Source organism: Moschus berezovskii, chromosome 6 (assembly GCF_049115385.1).
Source record: "Moschus berezovskii isolate FMDL1 chromosome 6, NW_MosBer_1.0, whole genome shotgun sequence".
NCBI classification, from domain to species: domain Eukaryota; kingdom Metazoa; phylum Chordata; class Mammalia; order Artiodactyla; family Moschidae; genus Moschus; species Moschus berezovskii.
The window spans coordinates 28,620,870-28,640,879 of NC_142465.1; the positions used below are offsets into that span (position 1 = coordinate 28,620,870).

At 44.9% G+C, this 20,010-nt stretch overlaps 1 protein-coding gene across 3 annotated transcripts in view; it reads right to left on the reverse strand.

Moving 5' to 3' along the window:
• Positions 1-20,010, reverse strand: part of TMCC3 (transmembrane and coiled-coil domain family 3) — a 285,879-nt gene that overhangs the window by 145,411 nt on the left and 120,458 nt on the right. The window lies entirely within an intron of this gene.

Consider the following 20,010-nt stretch of genomic DNA (forward strand, 5'->3'; position numbering starts at 1 on the left):
GCCCTTCTTGGGAACTGGGATGAGGATTGACCTTTTTCAGTCCTGTGGCCACTGCTGGGTTTTCCAAATTTGCTGATATACTGAGTGCAGCACTTTGGTAGCATCATATTTTAGGATTTTAAATGGTTCTGCTGGAATTCCATTGCCTCCACTAGCTTTATTGACAGCAGTACTTCCTAAGGACCACTTGACTTCACATTCCAGAATATCTGGCTCTGAGTGAATGAACACACCATCATGGTTATCTGGTTCATTTAAGATCTTTTTCTGTACAGTTCTTCTGTGTATTCATTCCATCTCTTTTTGATCTCTAGTGCTTCTATTAGATCTATACCATTTCTATCGTTTATTGTGCTCACCTTTGAATGAAATGCTCCTCTGATAGTTCCAATGTTCTTGAAGAGATCTCTAGTCTTACCCATTCTGTTATTTTCCTCTATTTCTTTGCGTTGTTCATTGAAGAAGGCCTTCTTGCCTCTCCTTGCTATTTTCTGTAACCCTGCGTTTCAATGAGTGTACCTTTCCCTTTCTTCCTTGCTTTTTGCTTCTCTTCTTTCTTTAGCTATTTAAAAGCCTCCTCAGACAACCACTTTGCCTTCTTGCTTTTCTTTTCCTTTGAGATGGTTTTGTTTGCTGCCTCCTGGACAGTATTACGGACCTCTGTCCATAGTTCTTCTGGCACTCTGTTTACTAGATTTAATCCCTTGAATCTATTCATCACCTCCACTGTATATTCACAGGGGATTTGATTTAAATCATACCTCCCTGGCCTAGTGGTTTTTCCTGCTTTAGTTTAAGCCTGAATTTTGCTATGAGAAGCTGATGATCTGAGCTACAGTCAGCTCCAGGTGCTGTTTTTACTGACTGTATAGAGCTTCTCCTTCTTCAGCTACAAAGAATGTAATCAACCTGATTTCAGCCATGTATAAAGTCCTCTCTTATGTTGTTAAAAAGGGGTGTTTGCTATGACCAGTGCATTCTCTTGGCAGAATTCTCTTAGCCTTTGCACTGTTTTATTTTGTACTCCAAGGCCAAACTTGCCTGTTACTCCAAGTATCTCTTGACTTCCTACTTTTGCATTCCGATCCTCTATGATGAATAGGACATCTCTTTTTAATGTTAGTTCTAAGAGGTTTTCTAGTTCTTCATAGTACTGATCAGTTTCTTCGGCATTAGTGATTGGGCATAGACTTGAATTACTGTGATGTGGAATGGTTTGCCTTGGAAACCGAGATCATTCTGTCATTTTTTGAGGCTGCACCCAAGTACTGCATTTCGGACTCTTCTGTTGATTATGAGGGCTACTCCATTTCTTTTACAGGATTCTAGCCCACAGCAGTAGATATAATGGTCAACTGAGTTAAATTCACCCATTCCAGTCCATTTTAGTTCACTGATCCCTAATATGTCCATTTACTCTTGCCATCTCTTGCTTGACTACGTCCAATTTACCTTGATTCATGAACCTAACATTCCAGGTTCCTGTGCAATACTGTTATTTACAGCATCACATTTTACTTTCATCACCAGAAATATCCACAACTGAGCATCATTTCCGCTTTGGCCCAGTCGCTTCATTTTTTCTGGAGCTATTAGCTGTTGTCCTCCACTCTTTCCCAGTAGCATACTGGACACTTTCTGATCTGCAGGACTCATCTTTTGGTGTCATGTCTTTTTGCCTAAAAACACTGTTCATGGGGTTCTCACAGTGAGTGTACCGGGGTGGTTTGCCATTCCCTACTCCAGTGGATCATATATTGTCAGAACTCTCCACTATGGCCCGTCCATCTTGGGTGGTCCTGCACAGTGTGGCTCATAGCTTCACTGAGTTTTGCTAGCTAACCGTACAATCTTATTTTTCAAAATCTGATATGGGGTTTTGTGAGTACCTTGTTGAAATTAAGATTTACCATGTACTTTTCTCTGAGCCAAGTCACCATAAAGAATATTCTTAGTAAATCTTTATGGCTCTTCGTGATCTCTTTACTATTTTCTCATTACCATCATCTATTTGAGAATCTATTCTAAACTTGTTAAGGATTAAGAGAAAGGTCAAAGACTATTTGTGGAAAACAGTATTTTCCCATTTTGGGGGGCAATGCTCCTATTCTCCATGACTTTTCAAAATTTGCTAATAGTTGCCCTAAGGTCAACGCCCTTACATATGGAATGTAATCAGACAAGGCTTTCTCACCATCTCTCCACCTAGCCTTTCAGTGCTCTTCTAACTCATTTATCTTTTATTTTGGGCTTCTCTGGTGGCTCAGATGGTAAAGAACCTGCCTGCAATGGTGGAGACCCAGGTTCAAGCCCTGGGTTGGGAAGATCCCCTGGTGAAGGGAACGGCAACCCACTCCAGTATTCTTGCCTGGAGAATTCCATGGTCAGAGGAGCCTGGTGGGCTATAGTCCATGGGATCACAAAAAACTGAAAATGTTACTGAGGTAACTGAAGATTCACTTTCAGTCATAAGAAATAATAGAGATCCTTGTGTACTTTGCCCAGTTTCCCCCAATGGTTTTTCCAAAACTGTCATATTCAATATAATACCACAACCAGGATATTGATATTGATAAAATCCTCATATCTTCTTCAGACTTCCTTAGTTTTACTTGTACTCATGTATTTGTGTGTGCGTGTATGTGTGTGTGCGTGTATGTGTGTGTGTGTGAACTTCTCCGCAATATCACTATCTGTGCAAAATCATGTATCCAGCCAAGATACAGAATGAATGGTTTTAACACCACAAGAGTCCTTCGTGTTGCCTACCCACTAATCTTTTAAACATGCTTGCTCTGTTCTTTCTGGATCAATTGCCGTAAAGGAAAAAACATATGCAAAATATGAGCTGAGAAGTACTTTCACTGGGCTATTGGTTAACATCACTGCTTCCTCCCCATTTTGAGCATGGTGTCTTAAAACTGCATACACTTGTTTTTTAAAACTGCAATACTACTACTACACTCTCCAGAATTTTTTTTAAAAAGAGCTTTTAAGTCCTTAGGTGTTCTTTATTTGATGCTCATCTTTATAATTTCTTTGGAGTTCTTTATCTGATTTCATTTTTATAACTTCTTTAGAATGAAGCATGATAAATGGGTGGAGAGGTGTTTCTTTCCTACTTTGTAGGAGAAGGGAAGATGGTTTCCAATTATAAGTATTTATGAGACATCTTTTATTTGAGTATGTAACTGTAACCAGGAGCTGTAGATCTCTTACCATGTTAAAGTATGGCATTTGACACATTCTTTGAGGAATAGGATCACATCCCACACTTCTTTTGTGTTTAGAGTGGCTGCTGTCCTTGACTCTCCAGGACCCATATATCCCAGATGATTAATCTAAGTCAAGGATCAGTGGCTTTTCTGTAAAAGGCAGACAGTGAACAGTTTAGCCTTTGCCAGAAGATCACTGTTGCAACTGTTCAGTTCTGCTGCTGTATCATGAAAACAGCAATAGGCATTATGTAAACGACCGAGCCTGGCTTATGCCAATTACACTTCAGTAATATTTGCCAAACCCTGACCTGAACTAATCATGGTAAGTCCATTTCCTCAGTCAATGAGTGGCTCACAAATGGACACAGGACCCAATCCTGGTATGTGGAAACAAAAGTTTGCTGAGGGGCTCCTAGGAAAGATTATTTCACATTTTAGATGGTTAAGGAAGAGACAACCCTCCTTTTCCCTTTGGATATTAGCAGATCTGGATGTGATGCCTGGAATCACTGCAGCCATTTTGCTCCTGATCTAAAAATGAAGCCATAGGAGGGGAGAACCATGAGAATCACAGAGGACAGCAGAAACTTGACACACTGTGCTTGTAGACTACTCCTTCTTCTTATGCAAGACAACAAATTTCCTTATGACTTAAGGCAGTGAGTTGGCCAAAAAGCATCCTAATTACTATACCCCCTTCAATGCTTAGCAAATTACTTCACAGAGGAAACTCGTTCAGTAAACAACATTCTGTTGACCTGGCTTACAAACTGAACCTTCAGTTCAGTTCAGTTGCTCAGTTGTGTCCGACTCTTTGTGACCCCATGAATCACAGCATGCCAGGCCTCCCTGTCCATCACCAACTCCCTGAGTTCACTCAAACTGAACCTTAAATGCATGCAAATTAGAGTTCTTTCCACTGTAAATAACAACCTAGCTCCTTTTAAAGACAAGTTCAAATTTTCTGGAAAGAAAAAAACAAAACAAAAACAGTAACACTAATAAGAAATAACAGTAAACCTCATATTATTTAAGATGAATAGAAAACCAGGGTATTCAATAATTTCTCATTTTTCTCAAAATAAATGTGTCCCAAGATTATCCACTCCTTACAGTTCTCCTCCCCTTACTTGAAGCCTTCCTCTCCCGGACTGGCCCTTCGAAGGCGAACTGCATGCAAATGTCTGTATACTCATCAGTCTTCCTGGGCATGGTTCCAACTGGCCACCCCACATGAACACAATTAAAAGTTAAACATCAATTAAAATTCATGCAATCCATTTAGCTCTCTGAAAAATCTCTAAATAACCATACACATTTGGGGCCCAAATTAATCCTAAATTGTTTTCCATCACTCTCTAGTTATCGAACATACTGGGCCTCATTTTAGACTCTATTAATTGCTCATTCGGCTTTCACAGAGAGGCCATGAAAAATGAACCCAGGATAAAAAATAAAGTCGTGGAATGAGATGCCACACTGGGTCAAGTTCAGCTGGCCAGGTAGTCTGTCAGTGGTGGTGGCATTAGGGAAATTCCGCAGGAGGGCAAGCCCCACCCTGTCCCTGAGGGGACACACAGAGGGTTCTCTTCCAAGACAGCCGCTGATTTATTCATCAGCTTTCAACACAGACCTGGATGTCTAACAGGCATCTCACATTTTAACATGTCCAAAGCAGAATGCATAATTTCTCCTCTAAATCCAGTTCTTATCCTATCTTTCCCATTTCAATAAATGGCACCCAACTACATAAGCCCAAAGTCAGCATCACCCTTGATTTCTTTTTTCTGTATCCCCACAACCACGCAATCAGCAGTTCTCACTGACTCTGCAACCAAAACCTGTCCATTCCTCCCTCCCATGCCACCACCTTAATCTGGATCTCTGTCATGTCCTTTTTGAGATTACTGCCACCACCTCCTAAATAGCCTCCCTGCTCCCTTCTGCTTCCCAACAACCCATTCTTTTAAAATTTAAATACAATCCCATCACTCCCCTGCTTAAAACCCTTCAATAGCTTCCATCTGCATTTTTTTTCTATTTAAATTTTTGGATGGTTTTTAAAATTTTTGGCATGTGAGATCTTAGTTCCCCAACCAGGGATCAAACCAGTGCCCCTGCAGTGGAATCTCAGAGTCTTAACCACTGAACCACCAGGGAAGTCCCCCAGCTGCATTTTAGAATTAAAATCTTTATGAATTTCCTATTGCAGCTATAAAATTAGCATAATTTGGTGGCTTAACCCAACACAAATATACCCTCCTACAGTTCTAGAAATCAGAAGTGTAAAATCAAGGTGTCAGTAGGGCTGAGTTCCTCCTGGAGGCTTCAGAGGAGAATCTATTCCCACGCCTTTTTTAGCTTCTAGAACTTCCTACACTCCTCAACTGGGGCTCCTTCCTCACCTTCTCTGATTCTCCTGCCCTCCTCAAACAAGGACCTTTGTGAGGACACTGGGCCCACCCAGGTCACTCAGTATGGTCGCCCCATCACAAGATATTTAACTTCATCACATATGCAGTTTCTTTTACCATGTAAGTGACATATTTACAGGTTTGGAGACTAGGACATGGGTAGTTTAGAAAGGCCCTTATTCAGCCTGTCATAAAATCAAAAACAACACATGGATGGACCTAGAGAGAATCATACAGAGTGAAGTAAGTCAGAAAGAGAAAACCAAATATCGTATACTAACACATACACTTGGAATCTGGGAAAATGGTATAGACGATCTTAATTGCAAAGCAGAAACAGAGACACAGAGGCAGAGAACAAATATATGTATACCCGGGGAAAAGGGGAAGTGGGAAGGATTGGGAGATTGGGACTGACACGTTCATACCACTGACACTGTCTATAAAACAGATAACTAATGGAGATATACTGCACAAGGCAGGGAGCGCTACTTCATGTCACCTGAGGGGAAGGAAGTCTGAAAGGTAAACGTGTATGTACGGCTGATTGATTTCGCTGTGCAGCCGAAACTAACACAGTGTTGTAAAGCAACTATACTCCAATAAAAATTATTTTAAAAAACACAACATAAAAACACAGAGCCTCTCCTGACCGTGGCTTACCAGCCTGGTGTCACCCACGTAACCCAGACCCGATCACCGCTCATTCTTGTCTCTCACTTACATTCTCCTACTCAGGCCTCCTGGCGCTCTGTCAATGCGCCAAGCTGGCTCTCCCCCTAGAGTCTTTACCCCCACTGTTCCCTCCATCCGGGGCAGCCCTTCCCCAGAAGTTCGCACAGTTGATTCATTCTTTAGAGCTCATTCGTTTCCTCACTTATCACCACCTGAGACCACCTTTTTGACCTATATCCTCACTGTCAGTAAGTCAACTCAGGGGGAAGATTCTCTGGTTTGCTCACCGTACCACCTAGAACAGTGACTGACACTTGCAGCAACTAAATATTTGTTAAAGGATTGAACTTTATGACTTCAAAATGTTGGTGATTTCCCCATAACACGCCTTCATAACCCATTCTGGGTTTATAATCCACAGATTACACAAATGCTTTTTAAACTCATCGACATCTTCATCCTAGATCAGTGCACAGGATAATGCTAAACAAGATGAAATGTGATAAAAACAACTGTAAAGCCTGCAAAATATTGGTGGGGGAGGTGGTAGGTGGAGTGACGGGACAGGGCTGAAAAAAATATGAATAATGTAACACGGGTTTTCCTTGTAGCTCAGTTGGTAAAGAACCTGCCTACAACGCAGGAGACCCAGGTTTGCCTCCTGGTTTGGGAAGATCCCTTGGAGGAGGAAATGGCAAACCACTCCAGTATTCTTGCCTGGAGAATCCCATGGACAGAGGAGCCTGGGAGGCTATAGTTTACTTGCTATGTCATGTCCGACTCTTGCAACCCCATGGACTATAGCCTGCCAGGCTGCTCTGTCCATGGGATTGCAAGAGTCGGACACGACATAGCAAGTAAACCACCAACATAACACAGAAAGCAGATTCAGAAGGAAGAATTACAGTTGACTCTTAACATGACTTACCAGTAGGACACAGCTACCAAAAATATAACCTTCTGTGCAAGCAAAAAGAAAACTATTTCTTGGACACACTTCATTAACAAAAATAAGAAAGTGCCCTGCAGGCAAGTGGTTAAGATTCCATGCTTTCATTTTCGAGAGTTTAGGTTCAATCCCTGGTTGGGGAACCAAAATCCCATGAGCCACGCATGGTACAGCAACCCCCTCCCTCACCACTCACAAAAAGCTATCGTTTACTAAGGGTACAAAATGAACTGGGCACTGTAATGAATGCTCTACATGAAATGCCTCATTTAATCAAAAATTTAATGGAGGAGTGTGTTAGCCGCTCAGTCACATCCAATTCTTTGCGACCCCGTGGACTGTAGCCCACCAGGCTCCTCTGTACATGAAATTCTCCAGGCAAGAATACTGGAATGGGTTACCATTCCCTTCTCCAGGGGATCTTCCCGACCAACAGATTGAACCTGGGTCTCCTGCATTTCAGGCAGATTCTTTACTATCTGAGCCTCCAGGGAAGCACACTATTAATATATCTCATTCCACAGATGAGAGAAATATAGTTCAAAGGAGTCAGGTAATTTGCTCAAATTTATAGAATTAGTACATGTTAGAGTCAGGATTCAGGAGTCCAAAGGTCTTTAAAAGTAAACATGAAAAAAATAAATAAATAAAAGTAATGGTCTACTGTACCAGCTTTTACTGACTATGCTGGGCACAGTGAAGGGTTGATAAGAAAGCACTGCCTGCTCTTTAGGGGTTGTGGGATTCAGCGATCTGAGCAGCCAGCCCTGTGCAGCCTGGTGAAGCTTATGACCCATAAACTGGAAGATGAAGTCCTCAATTTATAACTGCAGAATATCCGTGTGCTGATTAGCTCCCAAAACACCACCACCTGCCAGTAATTCAGGCTTCACATTTCAAAAATCATCTGACACTTCCTTCTCCTTCATCTCCATCTCTCATGAATCGTAAAGTCCAGCTACTAATTCTTCTAATATTTGTTTATAATTACTGAGTTTCAAAGAAAAACATCCACTGTTAGAAAGACTGTCTTAACACTATAAAAAGATAGATAATAAAAATAGTAAGTCTCCCTCCCATTATAGAACCTAAGTGCTCTTTTCTGGAGACAAATGTTACTGTTAAAAACACACCCAAATGGGAAAGGGAGTGATAGGATCAGATGTGGGTCAGTCTGGGTACAGCGGAGGGAGGGTTAGGGCAAGTGAGGCAAACACCAAGAGGCCAGCATGGAGGACACTGCAATAGTCCTGGCGACCCATGCTGAAATTGTGAAATAGGACCACAGCAACCAGAAGAAAAGACCCTGATGCCGGGAAAGACTGAGGGCAGGAGCAGAAGGGGGTGACAGAGGATGAGATGGTTGGATGGCATCATCAACTCAATGGACATGAGTTTGAGCAAACTCCAGGAGGCAATGAAGGATAGGGAAGCCTGGCGTACTGTAGTCCATGGGGTCACAAAGAGTCGGAGACGACTTAGCAACTAACCAACAACAAACCTGAAGAATCTGTGAAATATAAGGGGGATGAGTCATTTAGAGACAGCGGTGCTTGGATTTGGGGGGATGACTTCTGCATGCCTGGCTTGATGATGGTATTGTTTCACTGAGATCAGAGTATGAAGCGAAATCGGAATATGAAGTTCACAAACACAGCCATGGACTTGTTTGTGGCAGTTGGGGCATAGAGCAGACGGACAGCAGTGAGGGTCTAGAGCTCAAGAGAGTGGTCAGGCTGCAGCACAAGGGGGCTGCTGAAGCTGTGTGCAGGCTGAGTTCGCAGGGGGAGTGGCCCGAGCAGGGTGAGAGCATCACCGTCTTGAGGGAACGGGCAGAAGAAGCACCATCTCGGATGTCGTCACCGTTGCATGGACAACAGAAGACTCTCCAGAAACCTGTATTTATCTGGAGATGTATTTTGACATGTTTTCAGTCCTGTTTTGAGCCTCTGTCGTTTCATATGCATGTCCTTCTGTCCTGTAACACTTGCCATCCTTTCAAAGGTGGAGATTTGGCAGGTTTCATACATGAGGGAATGACGCTTTTTTAAAAATGTTTTGCATTTTAATCACGTTTTCTTAAATTAGGGTATGTAGCTGCTAGCAGTTGGACTGGGTCTGAGCAATATAACAACTGAGGTGGGGGGCGGGAAGGTTTGAAATGTGCATGCACTGCTCGCTTTGCTGCCTTGTGTTTCTGCCACAGCCGAGAGAACTACTATCCCAGTCTTGGGCTCAAAATAGGCACATGAATGGGGGGAATCGCCCCAGCTGATCCACAGACCTGAGAGGGAGAAACAAGTGCTTACTGTCTACTAGGTGGCACTGAGATTTTGTGGTTGTTATGCTAGAGATGGTGAGGGACAGGGAGGCCTGGCGTGCCACATTTCATGGGGTTGCAGAGAGTAGGACCAGACTGGGCGACTAAACAACAACAGGCAACAGTTATTCCTTTCCTTTGTACTGAAGTATCATTTATACACAATGAAATGTTCAGATCTTAAATACACCTTCAATCTGCATTCACCTGTGTAGCCCACACCCCTGGCAAGACACAGAACCCTGCCATTACCCCAGTAGCTGACTCGCTGGCCCTTGTGAGTCAATTGCCACCTCGTGCCCAAAAGCAAACACTGATTTCCTCTAACATCATATCTTAGTTTTAAGACTTCTATCATTGCAACCTACTTTGGGGGTAAGTTGATATATAAAAGAGCAGGGATTAGCAAAATCCAGCCCATTATCCATTTCTGCATGATTCATCAGCTAAGAATGGTTTTTACATTTTCAAACAGCGAAGAGAAAAACCTAAAGATGAGTACTAGTTTGTGACATGTGAAAATTTTATGAACTTCAAATTTCAATGCCTGTGATAGCTTTTTATTGGCATGCAGCCAGCTCCATTTGTTGATATAGCATCTGTGACTGCTTCTGCACTACAGCTGTGGAGATGAGGAGCTGAGATTCAAGAACATATGCCCCAGAAGCCTGAAGGATTTACTACCTGGCCCGTCCCCCTCTCTCCATCACACAAGTGGATCCAAGTGCTGGCAGTGTGGGGGGTGGGGGTGATCAACGCTGAGAACCAGGAATTCCGACTGCTGTTCTAGTTACCCCCAACCAAGTTATATAAAAATCATACATGTTCACGGAGAAGGCAATGGCAACCCACTCCAGTACTCTTGCCTAGAAAATCCCATGGATGGAGGAGCCTGGTGGGCTGCAGTCCATGGGGTCGCGAAGAGTTGGACACGACTGAAAGACTTCACTTTCACTTTTCACTTTTATGCACTGGAGAAGGAAATGGAAACCCACTAGTGTTCTTGCCTGGAGAATCCCAGGGACAGGGGAGCCTGGTGGGCTGCCATCTATGGGGTCACACAGAGTCGGACACAACTGAAGCGACTTAGCAGCAGCAGCAGACATGCTCATGAAAGTCTAAATACTGTCAAAACACACAATGTGGAAAGTGAGAGCCTCTCATAAGCCAAGCTCTAGGGCAGAATACGCTACACTAAGATTGCCAAGCAAACTAAAGCTAAGTTGCAACTAATCATTATTATCCTGTATCATTTTCGTGTGATGGTCACCCTCACGAAGATCCTTTACTACCGAAATAGGAAGAGTGAAGCTGTAAATAGGAATAGGCCAAAGTCAGATGGAAGAGGCAGGATGAGTGCCAACATTTCACCTGTGAACTACAAGGGGAGACAGGAAGGAGTCTGAGCCCCAGAGTCACACTGCATTAAACACCCAAATCCCGCCAGGCCAGTCCATGGGCACATCGGACCTCCAAGGACAAAAGGAGGGGTCCCGAAGGGGGACCAGCCACCACACACTGCGCTGGCTGGGCTTTGCCAGATTAGAGGTGTGCCTTAGAAACAGCCTGAATCTTATCCTAGAATGCAAAGTGTGTTCCCTCTCGGCTAATAAAGTTCAGTGCTGTTCCTCTGCTGGGAATACTGGTAAGCATTTACATTATGCCTTTAGGAATAACACCATCTGGGGACACCTTTCAAGTATATGGCTTTGTTCAATAACTCCAACTCTAGAAGACCATGTCTTCAAGTTTTTCCCAACTACCTCACCCTTCCTTAATGAAAATACTTCTCTTTTCATTCAATGATTTCTCCTCTAATTAAGAACCATTTTGATATTCTAGAAGGGATGTGGGATTAGGGACAATGACAGATCTGAATATCTGCAGGGCTTTTCTTATGCTGAGTGGCAAACATAAGTCGGGATCAGAGTTCCATTTTGGAGACAACAGGGGAAAAGCTGATGCCATTTCTCACACCATCCCTTTAAGTGTGTCTGCATAAGCATTAAAGCTTATTAAAAATGATAAAGCATTACTTTAAAGGGTAGCCAACTGTGGATGTCCACGTGCCTCTGTTTTGGGGGTGGGGGTGGCTGTTGAGTATTTCAGGAAACCTATGAATTCTTTGCCCAGAAAAACACACATGTGCACACCTCCCCTATCAGTTCAGTTCAGTCGCTCAGTCGTGTCCGACTCTTGGCGACGCCATGAATCACAGCATGCCAGGCCTCCCTGTCCATCACCAACTCCCGGAGTACACTCAAACTCATGTCCATCGAGTTGGTGATGCCATCCATCCATCTCATTCTTTGTCGTCCCCGTCTCCTCCCGCCCCCAATCTCTCCCAGCATCAGAGTCTTTTCCAGTGAGTCAACTCGTCGCATGATGTGGCCAAAGTGTTGGAGTTTCAGCTTTAGCATCAGTCCTTCCAATGAACACCCAGGACTGATCTTCTTTAGAATGGACTGGTTGGATCTCCTTGCAGTTCAACACACAAATATTCATGGGGCCTTCAGGCTCCCAGTGCACGGCTAGGGATCCCAAGTTCATAAAACTTAACTACAGGATGGGGGGGTGGTAAGGGGAGAGTGTACCCTGAGGGGCTGTAGTAGAGACAGTCTAAAATGACAGTGTCATCACCTGTGAAGTTTGCCTCAGAGGCAGGGAGATAAAATGAATAAAACAGGCTCTTAATTTGTAGCTCAGCTGGCCTTTGGAGGAAATAAAAATGCAAGGGTTTGATCTGAGAGTGACTGGATTGGTGTTCTAATGCTCTGTGCGTCTGGGTGTCCGTGCGCACAGCTGCGGGAGTGTAAGTCCACCCCTGAGGCACGAGTCATCCACCCCCTCGGCACTGTTCCTGTTTAGCAGCCGAGATGAACTCAGCCAGGTGAGAGCCAGCCGGTGCAGCCCCAGGCAGCCTGCCCCAGCGGGACCCCCTGGTAACCTCTTCCCACCTCCAAGTGTCTATCCCCACGGCCACCAGCTGGCTGAGGACACCAGTCCCCATGGGAGCCTTCCTGGCAGCTGTGACCTGTTCCAATTCTTTCTAATCGCAGAGGACTGATCTGCTGCTTAGTGCTAAACCGCCTTAAACTACATCCCGCTGTGCAGCCCAAAGGGGATTACCAGCTGTCATGGAGCTTTTATCTTTCCACCTACCCAGCAGCAGACAGGAGAGCTCAAAATGTGACAGAAGCGAGAACTAGGAGTAAAGAAATTCCCAGAGGGGCGAGTCTGTGTCTCTCAGAGGCGCAGAAAGCATCCCACACAAAAGTGAAACATGAATCTTGGGTTTCCTGAATTCTCCTCTGTCTTTTCTTGGCTAAAAGCATGAGACTGCCAACTGCGAGCTCTGGCCAGCAAAGAAAATCAGACGGGGGAAAGGCAGGCGCCTGAGCACGGGCTTGCTAGGCAAACACACACAGGCCAGACGTGGGGAGAAAGGAAAGAAAAGGCGACCGCCCTTCCTGAACTTTCAGGGACAGCCCTGCAATTGTTTCAAAGGGTGGTCCAGACAACACAGGAACTCCTAAGAGTTCAGCTGAGGGAAGAGCACGTGTGCGCACCACAGGATCATCAGATTGGCTCTGTTTCCATGTCCATGATCACACACAGGTTCTGCTTCCTATGGCAGCAAAGGCCAGGCTGCCTTCAGCACTCTGGGCTGTCTTGCCAGGTCTGGCATCTATTCCAGGAACCCTTGGGACCAAGAGAGTGATCAACAGAGGAACGAAAAAAAAAAAAAAAAAAAAAGAGTGTTTTATTGTGCAAAAGCTCCAAGTAACTTTTTTAAAATGTGCATTGTTTAAAATCTTCCAGTGGATTCCCACTTCCCTGAGGATAAATTCTCAGTTGCCTATGTTGGCCTTTATGTAGAGACCATATACTTAGATGCTCCAAACAGGGACACCTTGGAGAGCAAAACACACTGCTATTCATAACAATGCTGGGACAACAGGCATAAACCAGGACTGTCTACCAAGACACCAGACTCTGGGTATCCTTTGGCTCAGCCCAGGGACCCCCCTTCCCTCCCACCGCCCACAGGCTTTCTCCCACCTCCCTCGCCCTGTTCCACTCTCCTCGCCATCCACTCTCCTCTCCCTGTTCCATGTGTCTGCAGGCTTCTCACCCACCCCACTCTTGCTCAGCCCTCTCAGGTCTCAGTCTGGAAGGAACATGGGCAGGGAGGTCTTCTCTGACCCCTGAGACAAGGTTGGTTCCCTCTCACCGGCTCCAGGGCACCCAGAATACCGCTCAACACTACTGCTATCTTTATTTACTGGCTGTGGTTGCCTTCTGCAGCCACCTTGCTGTTTGGCCTCCGGGTTGGGGCAACTCAGATCCCTGCACTAGGCCTGATGCAAGGAGGTATCGGGTTCTTCCAGTCTCACCCATGGCACCTGTTTCAGATGCTTTCCTTAACCACTGTCCCCATACCACGTGAGCTAAGGGCTGTTCCAAGTGCTCTCAGGGCCTCAGGCTGTCTCTGACACATGCTGCTGACATGGACCCGCTCAGCACTCTGAGCCCTCCAGGGCAGAGACTGAGATCGAGTCATGCAGGCACAGTGTGGTCCTTGGGGAAGAGGCTGGAAAACAATGAGAGGGTCACGATGCCTAGTCTGAAACCTTGGGCCCAGATGCACTTTGGGATTCAGAATTTTTCATTTGAAAATGATAGCATGATGTATAGTGCCAGTAGAGCTGGGGCAGCACCCAGTAATCTGCCACCACTGATATTTCTGCAGCAAAATGTGTGAATATTCACACTGAGCAGCTAAATAAAGCCTCAAAATACCCTCACCCTGACTCCTTTCAGGTCAGGCTTTGCAAGCCACTGAGTTCAGAGCAAGTCAGAATTTTCTGTCCCAGTTATGAAGGAATTTTGGTTGTCAAGAGCTTTTGGGTAAGGAAACATTCAAAGAAATAATAACTGAGAACTTCCCTGAATTGTTGAGAGTCATTACCTACCTGGTCACAGCAGGTTCTTGAATTTTTATCTATAGGTATTAAATAAAAGTTTTTTTAAAACCCCCCAAAAAAGTTTTTGGGTATTTTAGTCATGGGAAAGGAGCTGTGGACTTGTGAAAGCTGACATTTCATTAATACTCGTCTTCTAGGTGCTGTTCCAAGTTTCTATACAATTATATATAGCACAACATATTCTACATATATCTACGAACATGTTATAAATAATATACAGGCCGCATCTATAAAATGTCATTTTGTGCTCAAAACAATCCTATAAAATAAGTGTTACTGCTTCATTTTTCAGATAAGGAAACAGGCACAGAGAAGATACAGAACACACACAAGGTAAGCAGTAGACCACAACACCGACACTCGCTCCCCAGCTAGTGCTCAGCCATTGCTGAGTAAATGAATCAATAAAACTCCAGTGTGCACACAGCAAGGTGCAGGTGAAGCAGCTGAACAGCAAATCTGCCGAGGTGGCCGGGTCAGTTCCCTGGGGCTGTCTTTCTCAAACCTCTTTATAGGCATCGCTTACACAAAGATTCTATCCCATCTTAAATATTTACAAGTGGCCCAGCCTCCTGGACACAGAGCCTGCCTGGTGCAAGGGTTGGCTTCTGACTCAAATTAGGACTATTAACGACAGTTCCCTGCAACTTGGGAGATGGCATTACAAAGACATTCTCTTCTGGACAATGAGACGCACGCATGTTTCAAAGGAATATAGGAAACAACCAGAGACAGCCTAGACATACAAACCCAGCCTGACATATTCTAGTCTGTAGACTATGATTTCTTTTTAAATAAAATACTGGCTGGCACACAGGAACTAGTAGGCCAGTGGGGACTGACTCTTGCTGCTGATGTGTAACTGATTATTGTTGAGTTATTTGGCAGTGATATTCTTCCACCAAGGCTTACCATGCACCTACTACAGGCCACGCACTCTGCTTAGCAGATAATGTGGTGCGTGCTCTCCCAGGTCATACGACTATAGTGAAAAGTCAACAACAGGGTGTCATGATCCAGGGAATATATGGGCAGCAGAGAGAATTATCAGCAGTGGGTTTAAATCAATTTGTAATTGGACCTGAAGTGGAACAAAAATTAATTATAGTATTTATGAGCTGTTCAAGTTTAATTCCAACAAATTTAGATTATAAAACTAAACGCTTGTGAAGAATTACTGATGCAAGCAGTAGAGTTTCGTGCACTGAGTCATTCTAATGCTCCCGTGTCAACCACAGACCATCCAGACTGACTGTTATCATTAACAGAAGATTAACATGATTTGCATCCGGAGAAGGCAATGGCAAGCCACTCCAGTACTCTTGCCTGGAAAATCCCATGGATGGAGGAGCCTGGTAGGCTGCAGTCCGTGGGGTCGCTAAGGGTCGGACACGACTGAGCGACTTCACTTTCACTTTTCACTTTCACACATTGGAGAAGGAAATGGCAACCCACTCCAGTGTTCTTGCCTGGAGAATCCCAGGGACGGGGGAGCCTGGTGGGCTTCCGCCTATGGGGTCACAAAGAGTCGGATACGACTGAAGTGACTTAGCAGCAGCAGCAGCAACATGATTTGCATATATATTGTGAATGTCTAACTAAATAGTTCAATAGTGGAAAAATTAATATAATTTGAGAGTATGGTTTCCAGAAAACACTTAGTTCAGCCAATATCTTTTGTCCATTTAAAGCCAGGTTTATCTCCAATGTAAAACTGCATTCTGCAGAAAGCACTTTGCAAAAGTATTCAGACACCTGCATTTCAAGAGATAAAAGAACAACACTAAAGCGTCTGCAGCTAGAGTAAATATGATTGTGTAGCTACAGCAATAGAAACACATTTGATGGAATATATGACAGACCCTGTTAGCTGTGAATGCACTTACTCTTTTCTTTCCTGTGAACATGACCCCAATTTTGGTCACTACTCTAACATGCCCTGCTAAATATACTATTTTCCAGCCTCCCTTGAAGTCACAGATAGCCATAGGTCATGGTTCTGGTGAATAAAGTCCAAGTCTGTTTCTGGCTCCTAAGAAAAGGAAATAGTTGGCAAAAGGAACCCTTCTCCTACTCTTCTCCTAACCTGGATGTAGACGTGATGCCAGAACTGCAGCCACCATATTGTCACCATGAGGATGAAAGTCACCATGCCAAGTAGCCCTGATGAGGAATTCAGACAGACTACCGCTAGACTTTATATTATGTGATTTAAAAAAAACACACTCTTGTTTTAACCACTGTTCTTTGATATTTCTGTTCTTTGCAACCGAACATTACTAACAAAATAGCACAAGACAGGATGTTGTACTGAGAAGTTTGAACCTTGGGTAACTATAGCTACCAAGACAGAATTCTCTATAATCAGTGACTCAGTGTAGACAGTAGGAAGTAACCAGTCTGGTACAGCGCAGCATAAAATACTGTTCATCATGGAACATCAAGTCAGGATGGTGGCAGAGGCTGTTGGCTCAACATGTGTCCCTGTCTTCTGTCTCACCAACATATTCTTTTCCAGCTCCAGAGCAAGTCCCATTTGAGTCACCTGGGCAAAACCTAATAAGAGACAGGAAAGCTGGTTCGGGGCTGTGCTCTGCAACTGTGTAGACAGTTAAGCTTCCAGCTTCCACTTTACATATGAGAGATTTCAATATGAGGTGCAGAAATGTGGTTTACTTCAGGGAAAGTCCAATTTACTGTTAGAACCTTCAGGCCATTTTCTCTGTTTTTTGGTAGGTTTCCAAGAGCCTGGTATATTTGATATAAGATTATTTCTACTCCTGGACTCAACGGTAGCTGTATACACATGGAAGAGGTAGCTGCATTTCCCTTGAACCTAATGACCTCACCTTTCCCCCTTTTAAATCGAGAAGCAGTCTAGGCTTTTTTTTACTCACTCTTATGTTAATGCTTCATTTGTAAATCATAAAACATTATCTATGTATTTATTCTAAAAAAAGAAGGCATGGGGGGAGTCCCAGAGAACAAGGCATACTCAGAAATTCTAAGGCTGGAGAGCACCAGGAGCTGAGGTTTCCTATATGGGCAGGCAGGTGTGTCTCACACGTTAAAGACTGACTTTCATTCCAGTGGCAACAAGGAGCCACTAAAGGATTTTAAACAAGGAACTGACATACTCAGATGTTTTATTTAGAAAGATTACATGGGCTGCACTATAGGGAAACAAATTGCAGGTGGCACAAGAGGCCACTTACAAATTAGTAACAAATGATGCAGGCCTGATTACGGCCATGGCAACCGACAGATCTGAGAGGCATTAAGGGAATGGGTTTGACATCAGTTTAGGTTCATTTGGTGCAGGACAGGAAAGCATCACAGCCGCTCCCAGATTTGACAGAGGATAGTTGATACCATTCACAGCCACAGAAAATGCAGGGGCCGCAGGTGAATGGGGGTGACAGGGAGATGGCACCTGCACTTCTGTGCATGTGGTGGGACATCTCCTGGAGATATACCACTTGACAGTAGAACACATGGGTCAGGCAGTCAGATCTGAACAGTAAACGTGAATGCAAACAAATAGCAACCAAACTTTAGATGAACCGAATCATCTAAAGAAAATGAGTAAAATAGGAAGATGTATCAGTGAAATCACAGAAAAAAACAAACCACTAACAGCAGGGATGGATGAAAGCCACAGCATCTACAAATAAGAGAAGGAAGAAACGGCCAGCAGGGTAGGAAAGGAACCACAGAGGAGGCAAGGCAGGGAGCAGGGAAGCAAAGTGGGAAGCCCAGGGAGGAGCTGGAAGGCCTGAGTGGCCTGCAGGGTCCACTACTCCAGAGAGTGGAGCTCACATCAACAGCTCAAGGCTGCTCGTCCCCAGTACACATGGGCTTTGACCCACGCCCAGTGTATGTGCGATCCTGCTTCCCCGCCACAGCAACCCGGTCGAGAGGTGATCATGGCCCCAGGCAGCGTAGAAGCCTGGAGTGCTATCCCCCCGCCACAGGGACCGTGAAGCCGGCTGAGGGGGGACAGGGCAGGAACACAGTGCCCCGGTCCGTGTCCTGATAAATGACTGTTGTGCTAAGGTGAATTCTGGCTGGTTTCTCTTACTTGGAATAATCCCAGTCTATATCCAATGAGAGATGCAGAAATACAAATGGCTGTATCGCCTGACAGTGAAATACATGCCTGATGGAGACGGAAGAGGCCACCGTGAAAGTTCCGGAGGTGGGGCGATGAGCTGGGGCTGGGTTTAGGGAATGCTTCCAGAAGGGAGGCGGTATCTGGGCTGGCACTTGAAGCATTAGGAGGCTTTTCAGGGGAAAGAAGGGAAAGAGTGCGCTCTAGCTGAAGAAGGAGCACCAGCAAATGCAGAGAAGCAGGAAATAAACGGAGGGTTAGGGCAAACGCAGGGGATGGCCATGCCCCTGCCAGGCTCCTGGTCTGGTTAACTCTGGCGCTGCACATCCCTCAGGCCCCTGCAAAGCCTTCCTGCCCTCCCTCAGCAGCCTGGCCGGCCCACCTCAGCCCTTCCCACGCTGCTTCGGAAGTCAGCTTGTTTGCAGTCTGCGTCCCTCTCCAGACTGGAGGCCCGCATCCTTCTGCCTCCGTCTGTCCGGGGCATGGCGCGGAGCCTGGCACAAGTGGGGGTTGAGGACAGACCTGAGCACCTCCAGTAACCTCCACTCAACCAGCGCACTTGGAGGAGGGGGCGGCATGGAAGTCTGAGAAGGGAGACTGGGGTCTGGTAGCAGGGAGGCGGCTCCCCGAGGCTGGCTTGGATGAATGTGGGTGTAGGAACATTAAAACAACGTAAGTTTTCTTTTCCTTTTTTTTTTTAGTGTGGTAAAATGTATAGAATATAAAATTAACCATTTGAGGGTCCAGTTCAGTGGCATGAAGTGCATTTATATTGTGTAAACGTCACCACTGTCAATTCCCAGAACTTTTCTTCTTCCCAAACGGAACCTCCGTACCCATTAAACACTTAAGTCCCATTCCCACCGCCTCTCACCCACCTGTAACCACCACACCACTTCCCGTCTCCATAAGTTTTATTCCTCTAGGTACCTCGGTAAATAGTATTTGACCTTTTAGAAACAACTTACATTTAATCCTGCTTTAAACTGTAAACATTTACCAAGTGTTACCACTTCCTCCTCCTGAGGTGGGCAGGGCAGGACTAAAGTTCTGTCTTTGGAGGCTGATGAAGCTGGGGCTCAGGAAAGTGAAATGATTCACCCAAGCCTTGGCTTTAAGGGATCATAAGTGGCCCATGTTCCCCAAACTGCCAGGCTCAGCTGACCCTCTCAAACACTCCATGGAGGCCCCTTCAAAATCTGGACTGCTGGAGGGCCATTACACCAACACACACTTCACACATCAGCTGGTCTCCCTTTCCTGGGCCCAAGGGTGGGTGGTTTGGGCACTTCACCAAAGGTTAGCAATCAGAACAGGAAATGGCCAATTTAGTAG